This window comes from Ceratotherium simum, chromosome 6 (assembly GCF_057802395.1).
Source record: "Ceratotherium simum simum isolate JZ-2026a chromosome 6, ASM5780239v1, whole genome shotgun sequence".
NCBI lineage: Eukaryota > Metazoa > Chordata > Mammalia > Perissodactyla > Rhinocerotidae > Ceratotherium > Ceratotherium simum.
In genome coordinates, this window is record NC_141905.1 from 65,889,231 (window position 1) to 65,906,391 (window position 17,161).

Below are 17,161 nucleotides of genomic sequence, written 5' to 3' on the forward strand. Positions count from 1 at the left end.
TTCTGGAGGCTAGGAAGTCCTACATCAATGCCAGTAAGGTAGGTTTCATTCTGAGGCCTCTTCTCTTGGCTTGTAGGTGGCTGCTACCATGCTGCGTGCTCACATGACCTCTTCTTTTTTTCTGTTTAGAAAGTGTGAGCTCTGGTTTCTCTCTCTTTTTATAAGGTCACTAATCCCATCATGGGGGCTCCACCTTCATGACCTCATCTAAAACTGATTAAGTCCTAAAGGCCCCACTTCTAAGTACCATCACATTGAGGGTTAGGGCTTCAACACATGAATTTGGGGGAACATAAGGATTCAGTCTATAACACTATCTCTGGAAGACAGGAATTATACCTAGTGAGAGTTGCCTGATGGTGCTTTTTTTTGAGGATCTCTCTCAAATTGTATGTGGCTTGAAGCAGCAGGAAACTATCCCCTTACTGATCCGAGATGTCAAAGGACAGAGTTCTGTGCTGGTATGACAGACTAAAAGTTAGGTGGGGAGATCCCAGAAAAAAGAGAGACACATAAGGGATACCTATAAAATCTTCCCAAATCTGATTGTTGAACACAGGTGTCAGCAAGACCCCAGGAAGTCAGTTGAAAAAACCTAATGGAAATTTGCACTGCAGCCGCCAGCCCAATACAGAGTGTGGAGTTTAAGTCTAGTCATAGTAATTGCCTGTTAGAACAAAACTCACTCTTCTGAGGAATATAACAGTATCCAGAGTCTCTACAACTGTGGTGGCTTTGTATAAGTCAACTTAGCTAAACCAGAATTACTTTCCCTGAATTCTCTTCCGTATGTGGTTCTAAGTTAATGTTGGCCACAAGAGAAATTTGTATGAGATTTGAAAGGCATAAGTGAAGGAGTAGCCATGTTTTATTCTCTGAAGGTCACTGTAGGACTGGTGCTGTTGCAACTCATACCTGTTGTTGCCGATGCTGGCTCACCTTGTAGAATGAGGCAGTAGATGGGCCCACAGTTCCTCCAGCTCCCACCAGGTTTCTTTCTTATCTTCTCTGCACACTAGGACAGGTATGTACACCACAGGTCTGTGGTGAAAAGTGCCAGTTTATCCTAGAGCTCATCACCATCAGTGAGATTGGAGGAGGTGAAAGACAGACAGTCTTCCTAGATTCAGATTTGTCCCTGTCATTCCCCATTTCATGTCCACCTCCCCTTCCTGACTGCTAGCCTTGCTGACTTTAGCCCCAGAGAAAACAGACTCACATAGACTGTTTAATCAGCTCCTGCAATGGAGTTAGGTCTAAACTTTCTTAATTCTTTGTTTCCTCATTAATAAAGTAAGGATAATGATGTCTGTGATAACTAATTCATAAGGTTGTTGTAAAAATAAAATTAAACCACATTTTAATCACCCAGCTTGCTTTTTCAAGCACATTTCCAATTACACTCTTTTATATACTTTCCAATGAACTACTCACCTCCATTGCCTGCATACAAATTGGACTCTCCTTCTTCTATGCCTTTGACATGCCAAGATACGAGATATGGCATTCTAACAAGGTCAGGAGACTAAGAAATGAGCTATTCATCATTTAAGGTCAAGCTGACATACCAACCTTTCAGAGACATTTCCTTGAATGCTTCTTGGTCATACTGAATCTTCCTTTTCCTATAATTGCAAACACTCTTGACAAAACTTAAAATTGATTATTTCACATAACACTAATCATCATAATGAGCCTGAATTGTGTCTGACTTTGCTAATAGATTGTGTGCTCAATGAAGACAAGGATTTGTTTTAATACCTATTGTTCAGTACAGTGCCTAGCACTGTATCTTTACAATCATTGGCACTCCAGAAGTGTTTTTTGACTTAAACTGGGCTTTTTACCTCCAGAGAATTATCGTGAATACCTGAAAAACCCCAAAGAGCAAGGATTTTATTTTGATGTCTTTCTCCTCATTGTTAGTTGTGCTCATTATGCAGGAGTTATAGCGATTTTTTAAAAGATTCCCAAAGTAATTTTTCCAAATAGAATTGGGGACACCCAAATACCAAATTATTTTTGTTTGTTTTGTCCAAAGATGGATAAATATGGATATCTATATTGCAATAAGGAAACCGTGTTAGACTAAGCACTACAATTTATGTAGACTTTTACATAAACTTGAGTTTCTTTGATTCTCTGATACACAACTTTCATTGTGGAAACATAAACTGTTAAAACTGAATTCTTGACAACTTGATAAATTTTTCTTTATTAAGAAATGGACAGGCATTCTCACCTTGCCTGAGTTTTACCGCCGCTACCATCTGCATGAACCCCAGAAACAGTCATTCTAAATTCTCTTTCATTCATCTCAGTAGAATCAGGACTTAAAATGTGTGTGTGTGTGTGTGTAATATTAGGCAATATTACATCAGTCAATTCCTCTCTTAGGTTTGTGATGTTGACAGGATTTTTCTATATTCTTGGGTATGAAAATGGTGCAATAAATTTCCTACTATTGCTCTCCTCCTCACAGGGAGTTTTGTCTCATATTGTAATTCAGAAAGCAGTGACAATGGTTCAACTTGAAGTAAAGACGTGTCCCTCTCACTATGTGTTGCTCAAGCTAGGGATATCCTTAATGCAATTAATAACAATTTGAGGTTACATAAATTTGGGATCGACAGTCTCTCCTGAAAGCCTGAAAAAGTCATCTTGCTCTCTGTCTCTTTATTCTTACTCTACCATCCCAGATCCATGGAAATAATTCATTTATTGTGGATTTTAATGTGCAATCAAAATGCAAGACAGATGATTTATCTTTGTGAAAATCTAGAAGCTAATCCTTTTCCATTTCCTTATGGCTTTTGGAGTGTAACTAACTATAAATTTAAGGTAAGATGTAGTGTTTTTTCCATTAATTGCTTAGGCTGTGTTGACTTCACCAGTGAGCTTAAATATTCTGTTTCTGCTAAGAGTAGATTCACCATGATACCACTGTAACTGGAAATAATTACTTTCATTTTAGCAAATCCTACAAAAGAGTAGCTAATCCTACCATGCAAGTACCCTTTTGACACAATCTTAACTACACCATTATGGAAGACATGATAATAACCCTCCCACAGAGGATTCTTTTAGGGAGAGTGTGCATAATGGGTAGAGGAACGAAGAGGCCTAAAAGGCAAAGCAAAGCTTTGAATCAAACGAAACTAAGTAAACAATTTGGGGCAGTGTATATTAAAAGCCATTTAAAACAAGAGCTTTAACTGAGTTTTACAGAAACAAATTGAAGAAAGTAGTTAGAGAAATGGATATGCTGTTCAGAAAAAATAGTATATTGGCACAGATAAATTAGGCTTGTCACATGTGGTTTGAATTTTTGATCTCCTGCTTAAAGAGATGAGCTGCAACTTTTTCTTTTATCCGCTATTTCACTGCAGGGGAAGCAGGACGACCTCTTATTTTATTTGCCTACATAATCTGGTCATTAAAGGAAGTGGGTGTCTTTTAAACCCATCTGTGTTATAATAGTAGATGGAATTTAAAATGTTGGAGAAGGATATTTGCATATTCTTTGCATATTCTATGACCTCAGAATTTTAGTCCAAATAGAGCCTCTATCCAGCTGTCAGTTCCAGCACAGACATCACATTGGTGCTCTTCTCAGTCAGCAGCACCAGAGCTGGCACTGCTTGAACTTTAACGGTGAGTTAAACCAGCAGGAGACTGATTATGACTCGACAGTTTATCTTTGACTAGGATTGGAATGTGGAATTGGTGGGTTTCTTCAAAAGTGGCCAAGAAACTTCATCCATCAAGGATGTGTTCATTTTATGTATTTTTTATTCCTTTTAATTTTCTGAGACAGAGAGAGATTTTTTAGTAGGTTAGGTGTACTTTCTACTGTTTGGTCCAGTGAGTGTATGAGTTGGAGTGGTGGTTATTTAAGTGCTAAGTGTGGTATGCAGCAGCTTCAGCATTCACCTAGCATGTGTTGGAAATGCAATTCTCAGGACTCACCCTACATCTACTGAATCGGAAACTCTGGGGCTGGCGCCCAGCAATCTGGGTTTCAACATGCCCTCCAGATAATTCTGAAGTGCAAAAAGTTTGAGAGCCACTGACTTGGAGTAGGCATGTGTTTGAATGTGTAAACCCACCATTGCCCCAGTCTTCGTTGTCTTGTTCTCTCATTGTGTGAACTGAATGTGATTCTGCATTTGAAGATCAAGTTTATATTTTCCATGCAACATGGCTATTACACACACAAGCCAACTATTTTGAATAATATTCCAACAAAGTAATAACAATGTGTGAAATATTGGAAATGAAAATAACTGTATACTTCCTGAGAAAAGGTATTGTTCCATAATGTATGCAAAATTAAAATGATTTCCAATGGAACTTCTGATTGTATGCAATTTTTGCCTTAGAAACTGACTTTACAATGTACCACCATCATACACGCAAAAGGTAATTTCATGTAACTACTCCCTATGTTTTTATGCATAAAATTCATAACAGGTTAGGAAGAGGGAGAAAATAGAAACCAATGAAAACATTTTTGACATTTTCTTTTTTTTTTTTTTTAATTTTTTGTTTATTGCAGTAACATTGGTTTAGAAAATTGTATAAATTTCAGGTGTACATCATTATACTTCTATTTCTGGATAGATTACATCATGTTCACCACCCAAATACTAATTGCAACCTATCAACACACACATGTGCCGAATTATCCCTTTCACCCTCCTCCCTCCCCCCTTCCTCTCTGGTAACCACCAATCCCATCTCTGTCTCTAGTGTTTGTTTGTTGTTGTTATTATCTACCACTTAATGAGTGAGATCATAAGGTATTTGACATTCTTGATCTGACTTATTTCACTTTGCATAATACCCTCAATGTCCATCCATGTTGTCATAAATGGCTGGATTTCATTGTTTCTTATGGCTGAGTAGTATTCCATTGTGTATATATACCACATCTTCTTTATCCGTTCGTCCCCTGATGGGCACTTAGGTTGCTTCCAAGTCTTGGCTATTGTGAATAACGCTGCAATGAACACAGGGGTACATGTCATGTGATACTCTATATAATCATGATCTCACCTAATAGAACTCACTTAATATTCCCAACAATATACAAAGTTGTTACAGGGGTGAAAACTGAGTTTTCAGAGAGCTTTAATGCAGGTTTTAGAGATGGTATTTTTTATTATGCTAAAAATTACATAAAATTCACCATTTTAACCATTTTAAGCATACACTTCAGTAGTGTTAAGTATATTCATATTGTTGTGAGATAGCACTTCTTCACCTTATAAACCTGAAACTCTACATCCATTAAACAACAACTCCTTTATTCCCTCTCCTCTCAGCCCCTGGTGACCACCATTTGATTTCTAAGAATTTAACTTTAGAGATGGAGATTATTTAATCAGGATATGAATCTGAATCTTTCTGGATCCATTCTGTATTCTTTTTCCTTCACAACATGTTATTTTTCAAACTAAGGTAAAATAGTATTCTTGGCATTTAAGTCTTATTTCTTTCTACCAATCTGAATATGTTTGCATATTAAACTCTATCAAGACTGCTCTTTTGACAATTTCTTGTAAGCACAGGCTATTTTTTCTCATTTCTCTCCTGCTGATCCTTAGAATGACCTCAATGTTCCTTTTTATCTATGAAAACTCTACCATCCATTTAAATTCTAGTCCTCCCAATCTCTCCACAGTGCTTTCTCCCTTTCTGTGTCCTGAATTCCTCGTAGAAATTACTGCTTCACTACATATCTTGTCACTAAGAATAGTGGACTCTCTGTGCTTGTAAGAACCTTAAATTCTAACTAAATCAACAATTCATCTGGTGTTTAAATCTCCTCAACAATAGAGCATAGGCTTGTTCACCCCCATAAATGCCTGGAGCCCGTTCTATTTTTGCACATCCCTATTAGAAATCTCTTACTTATTTGGAGTTACATTGTGTGCCATTAGAGCTTCAACTCATTCTTTTTGCTTCTCTCCTTTGGTACCATTCGGGGTGAGTCTATTGCCCTTTCCATATGATATCTCATAAAAAATTAATGTTGTCATGAATCTTTTCTTCTCCACGTTAAATATTTTCAATCTTTAATCAATGATTTTCAAAAATCTTCTCTGCTCTGGCTACTAGCTTAAAAATATGACCAATTGTTTTCTCTCTTAAAAAAGGACACACAAAACTAAACCAGTTCTGTAAGTATGTTCTACCTAGAAGAGTTGAGAAAACATTACTTTCCTCATATTTGCATTTAATAGTTGTATTATTATCATTATTGGCAGGCACTCTTCTCTGATGACATCTAGCTCACTGTTTCTATAAACTCATCATTGACAGAAACTCTTAACTATGTGTCAAATGTGCCACTAAGACAGACAAGTCCAATCCTGATTCTATCCACTTTAGTACAATTTCCTCTACATTTTACGTGTGTATATCTTTCATGTGTGCATGTTCCCAATGAAATAAATGTCCTCTTGCTTGGTATAGAAGTTGTAAATTTCCGGAGAACAATGTTAGCATTCGTAACAAGCATATGTGGAGGAAAGTATACACAAATGTTATTATTTATTCTTAAGTTGCTCTTAGTCTATCACAAAGTTCCTAATTCTCACAAAATTGACAGAAAGCTCCTAAACTTTTCATCAAAACAGCCTAACTTTGGAAGTTTGTATCTGGCTCTGAAATCAGGTGGATTTTAAAAACTACCCTAGTTAACAGTTCTGGGAACGATGTCATTAAAGGTATTTATAAGCAAAAAGCTCTTTCTTATAATGTGAACCAGGACAAAGAGAGATGAAGCCTTGGTGTCTATTTCTGACTCTGTCACTGACTCACCCTTCATTGCGGTGAAAAGCCAATTAACCTCCCCCAATTTCCCCATTTGTAAAATTCAAATCGAAAAAAATCACTAGGAGGTTGAGAAAATGGAGGTTATGGAAACTTTCAGTACATGTAGATAAAAGGTGCTGTATAAATGTAAAACCTAATTTTTTTATGACGGAAATCTACTAAATTTGAGTGGGAATTATCGATAACCATCTAAGCCGTTTTTAGCAGTCAGCACTTAATATTTGTTTGTACTTCTATTAAACATTTATACTGAAAATCTCTAACCATTTTGTGTTTACATGCTGTCATGTTTCTTAACCCTTTCATGAAATGGTGAAATGAGATAAAACTTGCTATTTAATGTAACCAGTAGTTGCTTTGACAGCATAATGCCTGAAACCTGGTGAAATTCAGATTGAAGAATGGTTACTAAAGTATTCCAATCTCCTAAATTCAAGATCTTGAGAGTTCTGACAATGAACTGGCAATTCAGCTCTACTGACCTAAGTGAGGAGACTATTATGAACAAAATGTCATTAGGAGACATGTATAGAGTTGTTTATATAGCAAAATCTGGTCAAATTTCTGTCTTTCATTTTGTTCTTGCTAAAGAGTTACATTTTCAAGTTGTCTGAACAGTCTTGGCCAATCTATGTGGGTTCTTTAATCCTACTCCATTTCATTATTTTATCTATTTTCATGATCTGTAAGATTTAATACCTAGATTTAACAATATGGACTAACTAACTGACATGGGTCCTCGACAAAATTATTCTCCTTCTGAATCCTTCATCTTTTCGAAAATAAGCCAAACTCTCTAATCCCTGTGTCCCAGGATAGAATGATTGTTTGTGTGAATGTGTCTCTTTGAAATGCAATTTTAAAACATAAAACAGCCAGTTAAAATGTTCATTTACCTCTAAGTTGAAAAAATTTACCAAATTAAATTCTATGAATAAAGTGAAAAGTGATTAAACTAGAAGATTCACCTAAGACCATTAATGTGGTGATATTTAAAAAAGTTGAGTCATTTCAAGTTTCAGGGTATTTGTATAACATCATATAAAAGTTCATAAATTGAATAATATTAGATTAGCCAATACCTAAAGGGAAACTACTGGAAAATTATGAGAGCTCCCTCTTTTATTGAAAGCAAATTTCTTAAAAAGCAGACCAGACATGGGGCCAGCCTGGTGGCATAGTGGTTAAGTTTGCACGCTGCTCTTTGGCAGCCCAGGGTTTGTGGGTTCAGATCCTGAGTGTGGACCTGCACACCGCTCATCAAGCCATGCTGTGGCAGTGTCCCATATACAAAATATAAAAAAAGAGGAAGATTGGCACAGATCTTAGCTCAGGGAGAATCTTCCTTAAAAAGAGGAAGATTGGCAACAGATGTTAGCTCAGGGCCAATCTTCCTCACCAAAAATAAAAAAACAAACAAAAAAACCCCAGACACAACAAATAGCATATGATTAGCAAAATTTCTCTTCAGTCACATGCACCTCTCTCTCTCTCTCTGTCTGTCTCCTCTCTCTCTCTCTCACACACACACACATGACACATATAAGCATGCACACACACAAACATACATACACACAGAGCTCCAAATGGGAAGATCTGACAATTCTTGAAAATAAAATCACAGCACACATTAAATCCAAGGCAATAGCTAATTAGAAATACACACTACTTAATCCTTTGTCTTGGGTAACCTGAATCAGAATGCTTTAGGTATATAGATCTTAATGGTCTAGGAAAGTTTCTAATTCAGGAAATCCTACTTCAGCCTTGTCTCTTTGAAAGTTCGCATAATGATATACCAACTCCAGAAAGATTTTCTTGATTAATATAGAATATGAGTAGAATTCACATCATATTGACTCATCAGTGCCACTACTACTAAACATTATAAGACAATTCATTTGAACATCGAATAGTTGTGGTTTCTGAACGCTTATACAGTTTTATTTATATATCTTTCAGGATAAATGTAGACTGTTGTCTTATACATTGCAGAGACTTTATAAACCTTTCTTGTCATAACTGATTTAAACTTCATTTTTAATTTTTGAGGGAGTCATGGGAATTCTGCTCTCACCCTAGATAAACAATGCATAGGTGACTACAGATAAATTAAGCCCGGTCGATGACAGTATATATTTTTTTGGTGGCTTTTGGTGAAGAGGAGTAATGGAAGGATAAAGTGGAAAGGGAGCTAAAATTAAGAAAACAGGTAGAGGGCCGGCTCCGTGGCTTAGCGGTTAAGTGCGCGCGCTCTGATGCTGGCGGCCCGGGTTTGGATCCCAGGCGCACCCCGAGGCACCACTTCTCCATCCAGCGCGAGGCCGAGTCCCACGTACAGCAACTAGAAGGATGTGAACCTATGACATACAACTATCTGCTGGGGCTTTGGGGGGAAAAAATGAATAAATAAAATCTTAGAAAAAAAAAAAAAAAGAAAACAGGTAGAGTCATCACTATTCAGGGTCTGTGTTGAGTACAGAATTAAGTGAAGCTAGGATTGAGATATTGGAATAATATATTGAAAAAAAGGGAAGTTTTGGAGAAGGATGGTCTAGATTAAGTAAAAAGAAAAGGGAGGGAATAAGAGGTTCAAGGCTAGGAGAGTGTTAAAGACCCTCATTTTTGCTGAGCCTGGCACAAACTTAAAATCCTTCTCCAAAGTGTACTCCAGGCAGCCACTAGTGATTGACATAAGTGTGCATTTGAGATGAAGAACTATTTGGTTTCCATTTTTGGATTTAGACATTTGGATGGCTAAGCCTCTTGCCTTTGATGGCAATATCTTGGCTGAATCGTTTCTTAGCTTAGCAATGGATATCAAGTAATGGCATTTAAGAACTTGAGTGATTATATCTGCATCAACTGCCTTATATGAAAAAAACAATAACAATATGAGATCAGTGAAAATCAAGACTGTGGCATTTAGGGAGCAGTAGGAATGTACTACATTGTGACAACATTTCATTTCACTGACAAGAACATGCTCTGTTGTGTGTCTTACACACTGAAACCCAAGCTTCTCTAGCTTCCTGAAGAAAAAATCCTTTGGGCTGATGATTTAAGGTGACACCTAGGTTATTGCATCCCACCTTAGTTGTGTCAGCTAAGATGACATGATTTGCTAGAACACAGCGTGGGTCACCATCAACCCCACCAACTACAAAGAATATGCCAAGGCTAATTAGAAACAGGTGCTGTTGTCATAGTAGGCAGAACCTCTTATTTGCATGGGCTGGCAGGCATACTTTCTTTTTGGGCCGCCCCTCATAGTGCTCCTCCAAAATGATAGTGTTTAGAGAGATAGGATATGTACTGGGGCAATATTTAGATGCCTTCGTTGAACAAATAATTCTTATTTACCATGTGAAAAGCAGAGCTATCGGAGACAAAAAGACAAATCATATAAAGTCTGCCTGTACTAATTCAAAGTCTATCAAGGGAAACACGTGTATTTATTTATCCTTCATATCTCAACACAAATGTGATTTCTTTAATATCAGTTTTCTATTAGTTCTTGTATGCACATATTTTTCACAGAACTTTTGAGAGTTGTAATGTCTCTCTCCCACTGGCTTATGAACTTTATGTGGCCATAATCGAGTCTATTTCACCATTTATAATCTTAGTATTGCCTTACACATAGGAGGTGCTCAATAAATATTTTTTGAATAAATAGATAAAATTGTTATGGAAAGGATAAGCAATAACATGTGTTATATTGGTACAAATTCAATGTGCCGTTGAAGTTTGGAGGAGAAAGAAGTTGCCTCTGACTATATAGATCAGGAAAATTTTCATGAAGCATTTTAACTGGGCTTTGAAAAGTAGAGATCATTTGGATTTGTAGAGATGAGATGAGGTAACAGAAAGTGGTAAAAATTGGGTACAAAGTCAGGAAGGCAAAAGGAATAGTTCTATCTATCTATCATCTATTTATTCAAATATAGGATGAATAAGGCAAATGGAAGAAGAAACATAGAAATGGATATTGGGTCCAGGGCATGGAGGTATGTTGTAGAATGATTACCGAAGAAAAAATTCGAGCCTAGCAAAGGACATGGCCAGAGTTTTGCTTCAGTTGTATTAAGCTATCGGTGTACAAATGGCAGAGACTGAATACCGTGACATCAGGTAGAAAGCTATTGCAATATAGAAAGTGAGGATCTGACAATGGAAATAGGGAGAAAGAAAGCTTCAGTTCAAAAGATGTTGTGAAGGGTCTTTGAAGCACTTGGAAATTAATTGAATGCAGAAATGAGGTGCAAGGAACAGAGAGGCGTTAAAAAATGCATTGGTTTATTCAACGTTTCTTTCAACCTTTTTTTTTTAATTAGTACTTCCTATTCACCAGAAAATAGAGTTTTTAAGCTAGAGGGATAATGAATATTGTGGAGCATTTATTTTTTTTCCATTTTTATTGAGATGTAATTGACATACAGCACTAAGTTCAAGGTGTACAGCATAATGGTTTGACTTACATATATTGTAAAATGATTACCACAATAAATTATTTAACATTCATCGTCTCATATAGATGCAAAAAAAAAAAAAAAAAGAAAGAAATATTTTTTTCCTTTTGATGAGAACTATTAGGAGATATTCTTAATGTTTCATATACACCATATAGTAGTGCTAACTATAGTAATCATCTTGTGTATTACATCCCTAATACTTGATCTATCCTATAACCGGAAGTTTGTACATTTTGACCATCTTCATCCAATTTCCACTCCTCCCACCCACTACCTTTAGCAACCACAAGTCTAATCTCTTTTTCTATGAATTTTTTTAAAAATTCTACGTATAAGTGAGATAATACAGTATTTGTCTTTGCCTGACTTATTTCACTTAGCATAATGGCTTCAATGTCCATCTACGTTGTCACAAATGGCAAGATTTTCTCCTGTTTACGGCTGAATAATATTCCATTGTATATATGTATGCCACATCTTTTTTATCCATTCATCTGTCAATGAAAACTTAGGTTGTTTCCATGTCATGGCTATTATAAATAATGCTGCTGTGAAAATGAGGACGCAGATATCTCTATAACATAGTCTTTTTATTTCATTTGGAAATTGCTGAATCATATGGTAGTTCTATTTTAATTTTTTGAGAAACTGCCATACTGTTTTCCATAGTGGCTGTACCAGTTTACAATTCCACCAACAGTACACAAGAGTTCCCTTTTATCCATACCCTTACCAGCATTTGCTATCTCTTGCCTTATTGATGATAGTGATTCTAACAGAAGTGAGGTGATATCTCATTGTGGTTTTGATTTGTATTTCCCTAATGATTAGTTACATTGAGTATTTTTTCACGTACCTATGGCCATTTATATATCTTCTTTGGGAAAATGTCCATTTATGCCTGTCAACCATTTTCTAACTGGATTACTTGTGGGGTTTTTGCTAATGAGTTATATGACCTCTTTATATATTTTAGATAATAACCCCTTATCAGATATGTGGTTTGAAAACATTTTTTCCCATTCCAAAGGTTGTCTTCTCATTTCATTGAACATTTCCTTTGTTGTGCAGAAGCTTTTTAGTTTCATGTAGTCCCATTTGTTTATTTTTGATGTTCTTTCTTGCACTTTACGTGTCATATCCAAAAAATCCTTGCCAGTTAAAGGACCATGTCAATCCTATGTTTTCTTCTAGGAGTTTAAGGTTTCCAGTCTTACATTTAAGTCTTTAATACATTTCGAGTTAATTTTGGTGAATGGTGTAAGATAGAGGTTTTGTTTCATTTTTTTTTTACATGTGAATATCCAATTATCCCAGCACCATTTATTGAATAGACTGTCTTCTCTCCATTGAGAGTTCTTGGCTCCCTTGTCAAATATTAGTTGACTCTATATGCTTGGGTTTATTTCTAGGCTCTTGAGTCTGTTCCATTGTCTATGGGTCTGCCTTTATGCCAGTACTATACTGTTTTGATTACTACAGCTTTATAATATAGCTTGAAATCAGGAAATGTGATGCCTCCTACTCTGTTGTGCTTTCTCAGGTTGCTTTGGCTATTTGGGGTCTTTTGTGGTTCCATATAAATTTTAGGATTGTTTTTTCTACTTCTGTAAAAAATAACGTTGGAATCTTGATAAGGATTGCATGAATCTATAGATGACTTTGGGTAGTATGGACATTTTAACAATATTAATTCTTCCAATCCATGAACATAGAATACCTTTCCACTTATTTATGTCTTCTTCAATTTCTTTCATCGATGTCTTGTAGTTTTAGGTGTAGAGATCTTTCACCTGTGGTGGTGGCCTTTTCTAGCTTTGGTATCAGGGTAATGCTGGTCTTATAAATGAGTTTGGGAGTATTCCCTTCTCTTCAATATTTTTGGAAGGATATGAGAAGGATTGACATTAATTCTTCTTTAAATTTTTGGTAGAATTTACCTGTGAAGACATCTCATCCTGGGCTTTTCTTTGTTGGGAGATTATTGATTACTGATTCAATCTCCTTAGTAGTAATTGGTCTGTCTAGACTCTCTATTTCTTCCTAATTCAGACTTGGTAGGTTGTATGTTTCTAAGGTTTTTTTTCACTTCTTCCAGGTTGTCCAGTTCATTGAGGTACAGTTGTTAATAGTAGCCTCTTACGATCCTTTGCAGTTCTATGGTATCAGTTGTAATGTCTCCCTTTTCATTTGTAATTTGTTGATTTGGGTCCACTCTCTTTTTAACTTGGTTAGTCTAGCTAAAGATTTGTCAATTTTGTTTATCTTTTCCAAACACCAACTCTTAGTTTTGTTATTCTTTTCTATTGTTTTCCTGTTCTCTATTTCATTTATTTGTGCTCTATTCTTTATTATTTCTTTTGTTCTGCTAACTCTGGGCTCAGTTTGTTCTTCTTTCTCTAGTTCCTTAAGGTATAGAGTTAGGTTTTGTATTTGAGATCTTTCTTATTTCTTAATGTAGGCATTTATTGCTATGAACTTCCCTCTTAACTGCTTTTGCTGCAACCCATAAGTTTTTTGTTTGTTTGTTTTGTTTTGTTTTGGTGAGGAAGATCAGCCCTGAGCTAACATCCATGCCAATCCTCCTCTTTTTGCTGAGGAAGACCGGCCCTCAGCTAAGATCTATTGCCAATCCTCCTCCTTTTTTTTTCCCTAAAGCCCCAGTAAATAGTTGTATGTTATAGTTTCACATCCTTCTAGTTGCTGTATGTGGGATGCCGCCTCAGCATGGCCTGACAAGCAGTGCGTCGGTGTGCGCCCGGGATCCGAACCCGGGCTGCCAGTAGCGGAGTGCGTGCACTTAACCGCTAAGCCATGGGGCTGGCCCCCCATAAGTTTTCATATATTATGTTTCCACATTCCTCTCAAGACACTTTTTTATATCCCCTTTAATTTCTTCTTTGATCCATTGGTTGTTGAGTAGAGTGTTGTTTAATTTCTCTGTATTCACAAGTTTTCCAGTTTTCCTCCTGTTGTTGATTATTAGTTTCATACTATTGTGATAAGTGAAGATAGTTAGGCAGATTTCAATTTTTTGAATTTGCTAAGACTTGTTTTGTGGCCTAACATATGGCGTATTCTAGAAAATGTTCCATGTGCACTTGAGAAAAATGTGTACTCTGCTATTGTCAGAAAGAATTTTCTGTATACGTGTGTTAGGTCCATTTTTCTATATTGTTGTTCAAAGCCAGTATTTCCTTACTGATTCTCTGCTGGATGATCTACCCATTATTGAGAGTGGGGTATTAAAATCCCCAACTACTATTGTATTTCTGTTTATTTCTCCCTTTCCCCTGTTAGTTTTTGCTTTATATATTTGGGTTCTCTGATGTTGGGTGCATAAATATTTATAATTGTTACATCTTCTTGAGGGATTAACCTCTTTATCATTATATAATGAGTTTTTTTGTATCTTTACCATTTTTAGCTTTGTCTATTTTGTCTAAGTATAGCTGCCCTTTCTTTTTTTGGATATCATTTGCTTGAAATAACTTTTTCCAACCATTCACTCTCACTCTATGTGTATCTTTAATGCTAAGGTGAGTCTCTTGTAGGCAGCATATTGCTGGATCTTGATCTTTTTTTTTTTAATCCATTCAGCCATAATATAGCTTTTGATTGGAGAATCCATTGATGTTTAAAGTACTTATTGATAGGTAAAGTCTTACTACTGCCATTTTGTTTGTTTTCTGGCTGTTTTGTAGATCCGTTGATCCTTGTTTCATATCCTACTGTCTTTTTATGTGTTCTGATGTCTTCTGGTATCAGTATACTTTGACTTCTTTATCATGTTCTTTTGTATAACTACTACAGGTTTTTCCTTGTGGTTACCATGAGACTTATATAAAATATCTTAAAATTATAAAATCCTATTTAAAACTTATAAAAACTTAACTTCAACTGAATTCCTAAACTTTATACTTTTACTTCTCTTCCCCCTCAAATTTTAGGTTATTGACATTATAGTTTGTATATATTTTTTACATTGTATAACTAATAATAGATTATTGTAGTTATGGTAATTTTTACATTTTTTTTAGCTTTCAAACTAGAGTTGTAAGTGAATTACATACAACCATTACCATATTATAGAATCTAAATTTGACTATATATTTCTTGTTATGAGTGAGATTTATACTACCTTCTTATGTTTTTACAATGTTAATTAGCATCCTTTTATTTCTGTCAAAGAACTCCGTTTATCATTTCTTGTAAGGCAGGTCTAACGGTGATGAACTCCCTCAGCTTTTGTTTGTTCAGGACAGTCCTTACGTCTCCTTCATTTCTGAAAGACAGGTTTGCCGGGAACAGAATTCTTGGTTGACAGTTTTTTTCTTTCAATATTTTGAATATATCATCCCATTCTTTCCTGGCCTAAAATGTTTCTGTTAAGAAATCCACTAATCATCTTATGGGAGTTCCCTTGTATGCAATTTTTCTCTTGCTGTTTTCAAAATTCTCTTTTACTTTTGATAACTTAATTGTAATGTAGCCCTATTCAGATTCAACCTACTTGGGGTTCTTTGAGCCTCATGGATCTGGATGTTTATTTCTCCCCCAAAATTTGGGAAGTTTTCAGCCATTAATGCTTTAAAAATACTTTTGTCCCTTTGTCTTCTCCTTCTTGAATTCCCAAAATGTGGACATTATTTCTTTTGATTGTGTCCCATAGGCTTTCTTTGTTCTTTTTCATTCTTTTTTTCTTTTTTCTCCTCTCACTGGATAATTTCAAATGTCTTCTCTTCTAGTTCACTGATTATTTCTTCTGCATAGTTGAGTCTGTTTTTGAAGCTCTCTATTGAATTCTTCAGTTCATTTATTATATTTTTCAGCTCTAAGATTTTGTTATGGTTTCTATTTTGTTGTTGACCCTCTCATATTGTTCATGCATTGTTTTGCTAATTTCATTTAGTTGTCTGTGTGTTTCTGTAGTTCACTAAAATCTTTAAGAGGAGAATTATTCTGAATTTTTTGTCTGACAGTTCATAGATCTTTTCCTTAGAGTCAGTTATTGGAGCTTTATTAGTTTCCTTTGGTAGTATCATCTTTACTAGATTTTTTTGTGATCTTTGAGTCCTTACATTGGTATCTTCACATTTGAGTAAATGGTCTCCTTTTATATACTTTACAGGTTCACTTTGGCAGAGACAGTTCTTCACCAGTCAGCTTAGTTTGCATTTTAGATGTGTGTGCTCGTAATGTCCCTGGGCAGGTAAGGCTTGCTATCAGGGTCTATTTTTGGGTGAGGCCACTACCCTAGCTCTGAAGTGAGGGGGTGCTGCTGGCTGAGACTAGTTGGATAAGACTGCTGGCTTGGTTCCCTGCCTAAGTGAGGCTATAGAATGGGTTCTTTGGTCACCTGGTTTTTCTGGTCAGACTTACTAGACAGTCAGGAGTAGGTATTATACTCAGTGGTGGTAGAGACATGAATTAGCTTGTCTGCCTTGGCAAGACAGCAGGAAGGGCCCCAGGGCCTGCACAGCTTATTGAGGACCTGAATCAGTCAAGACTGTGCACCAAATTCCCTGGCCAGATAGAGCCACTGGTTTTGTCTCGTGGAGTGGGAGAGCCACAGTCTGCGATCTCTGTTCAGGTGCCAATGTATACAGGGCTATTGGATGGACTATGCAGTTTCCCATGTGCTCTGGTAAGGTTCCCTGGTTAAGTGGGCTGAAAAATGTATTTAGAAATGTGCAGGGCAATGAATTATTTTCCCTCCTAGACACGGCAAGAGAATTAACTCCAAGGCTGGTAAGGCCCTTTGTTTGTAGTCTTGACTGAAGCCAACTCTTGCCCCAAGTTCCTTGGCCAAGCAGAGCCACTGGCTTTGCTCAGAAGACTAA

The 17,161-nt window shown here is 36.2% G+C and overlaps 1 long non-coding RNA gene across 1 annotated transcript in view; it reads right to left on the reverse strand.

The window, feature by feature from the left end:
• Positions 1–4,724: 4,724 nt before the first annotated feature.
• Positions 4,725–17,161, reverse strand: part of LOC147916886 (uncharacterized) — a 47,786-nt gene continuing 35,349 nt past the window's right edge. Inside the window, exon 3 of the long non-coding RNA XR_015552575.1 lies at positions 4,725–5,002. This is a non-coding gene — a long non-coding RNA (uncharacterized LOC147916886). The remainder of the gene's footprint in view (positions 5,003–17,161) is intronic.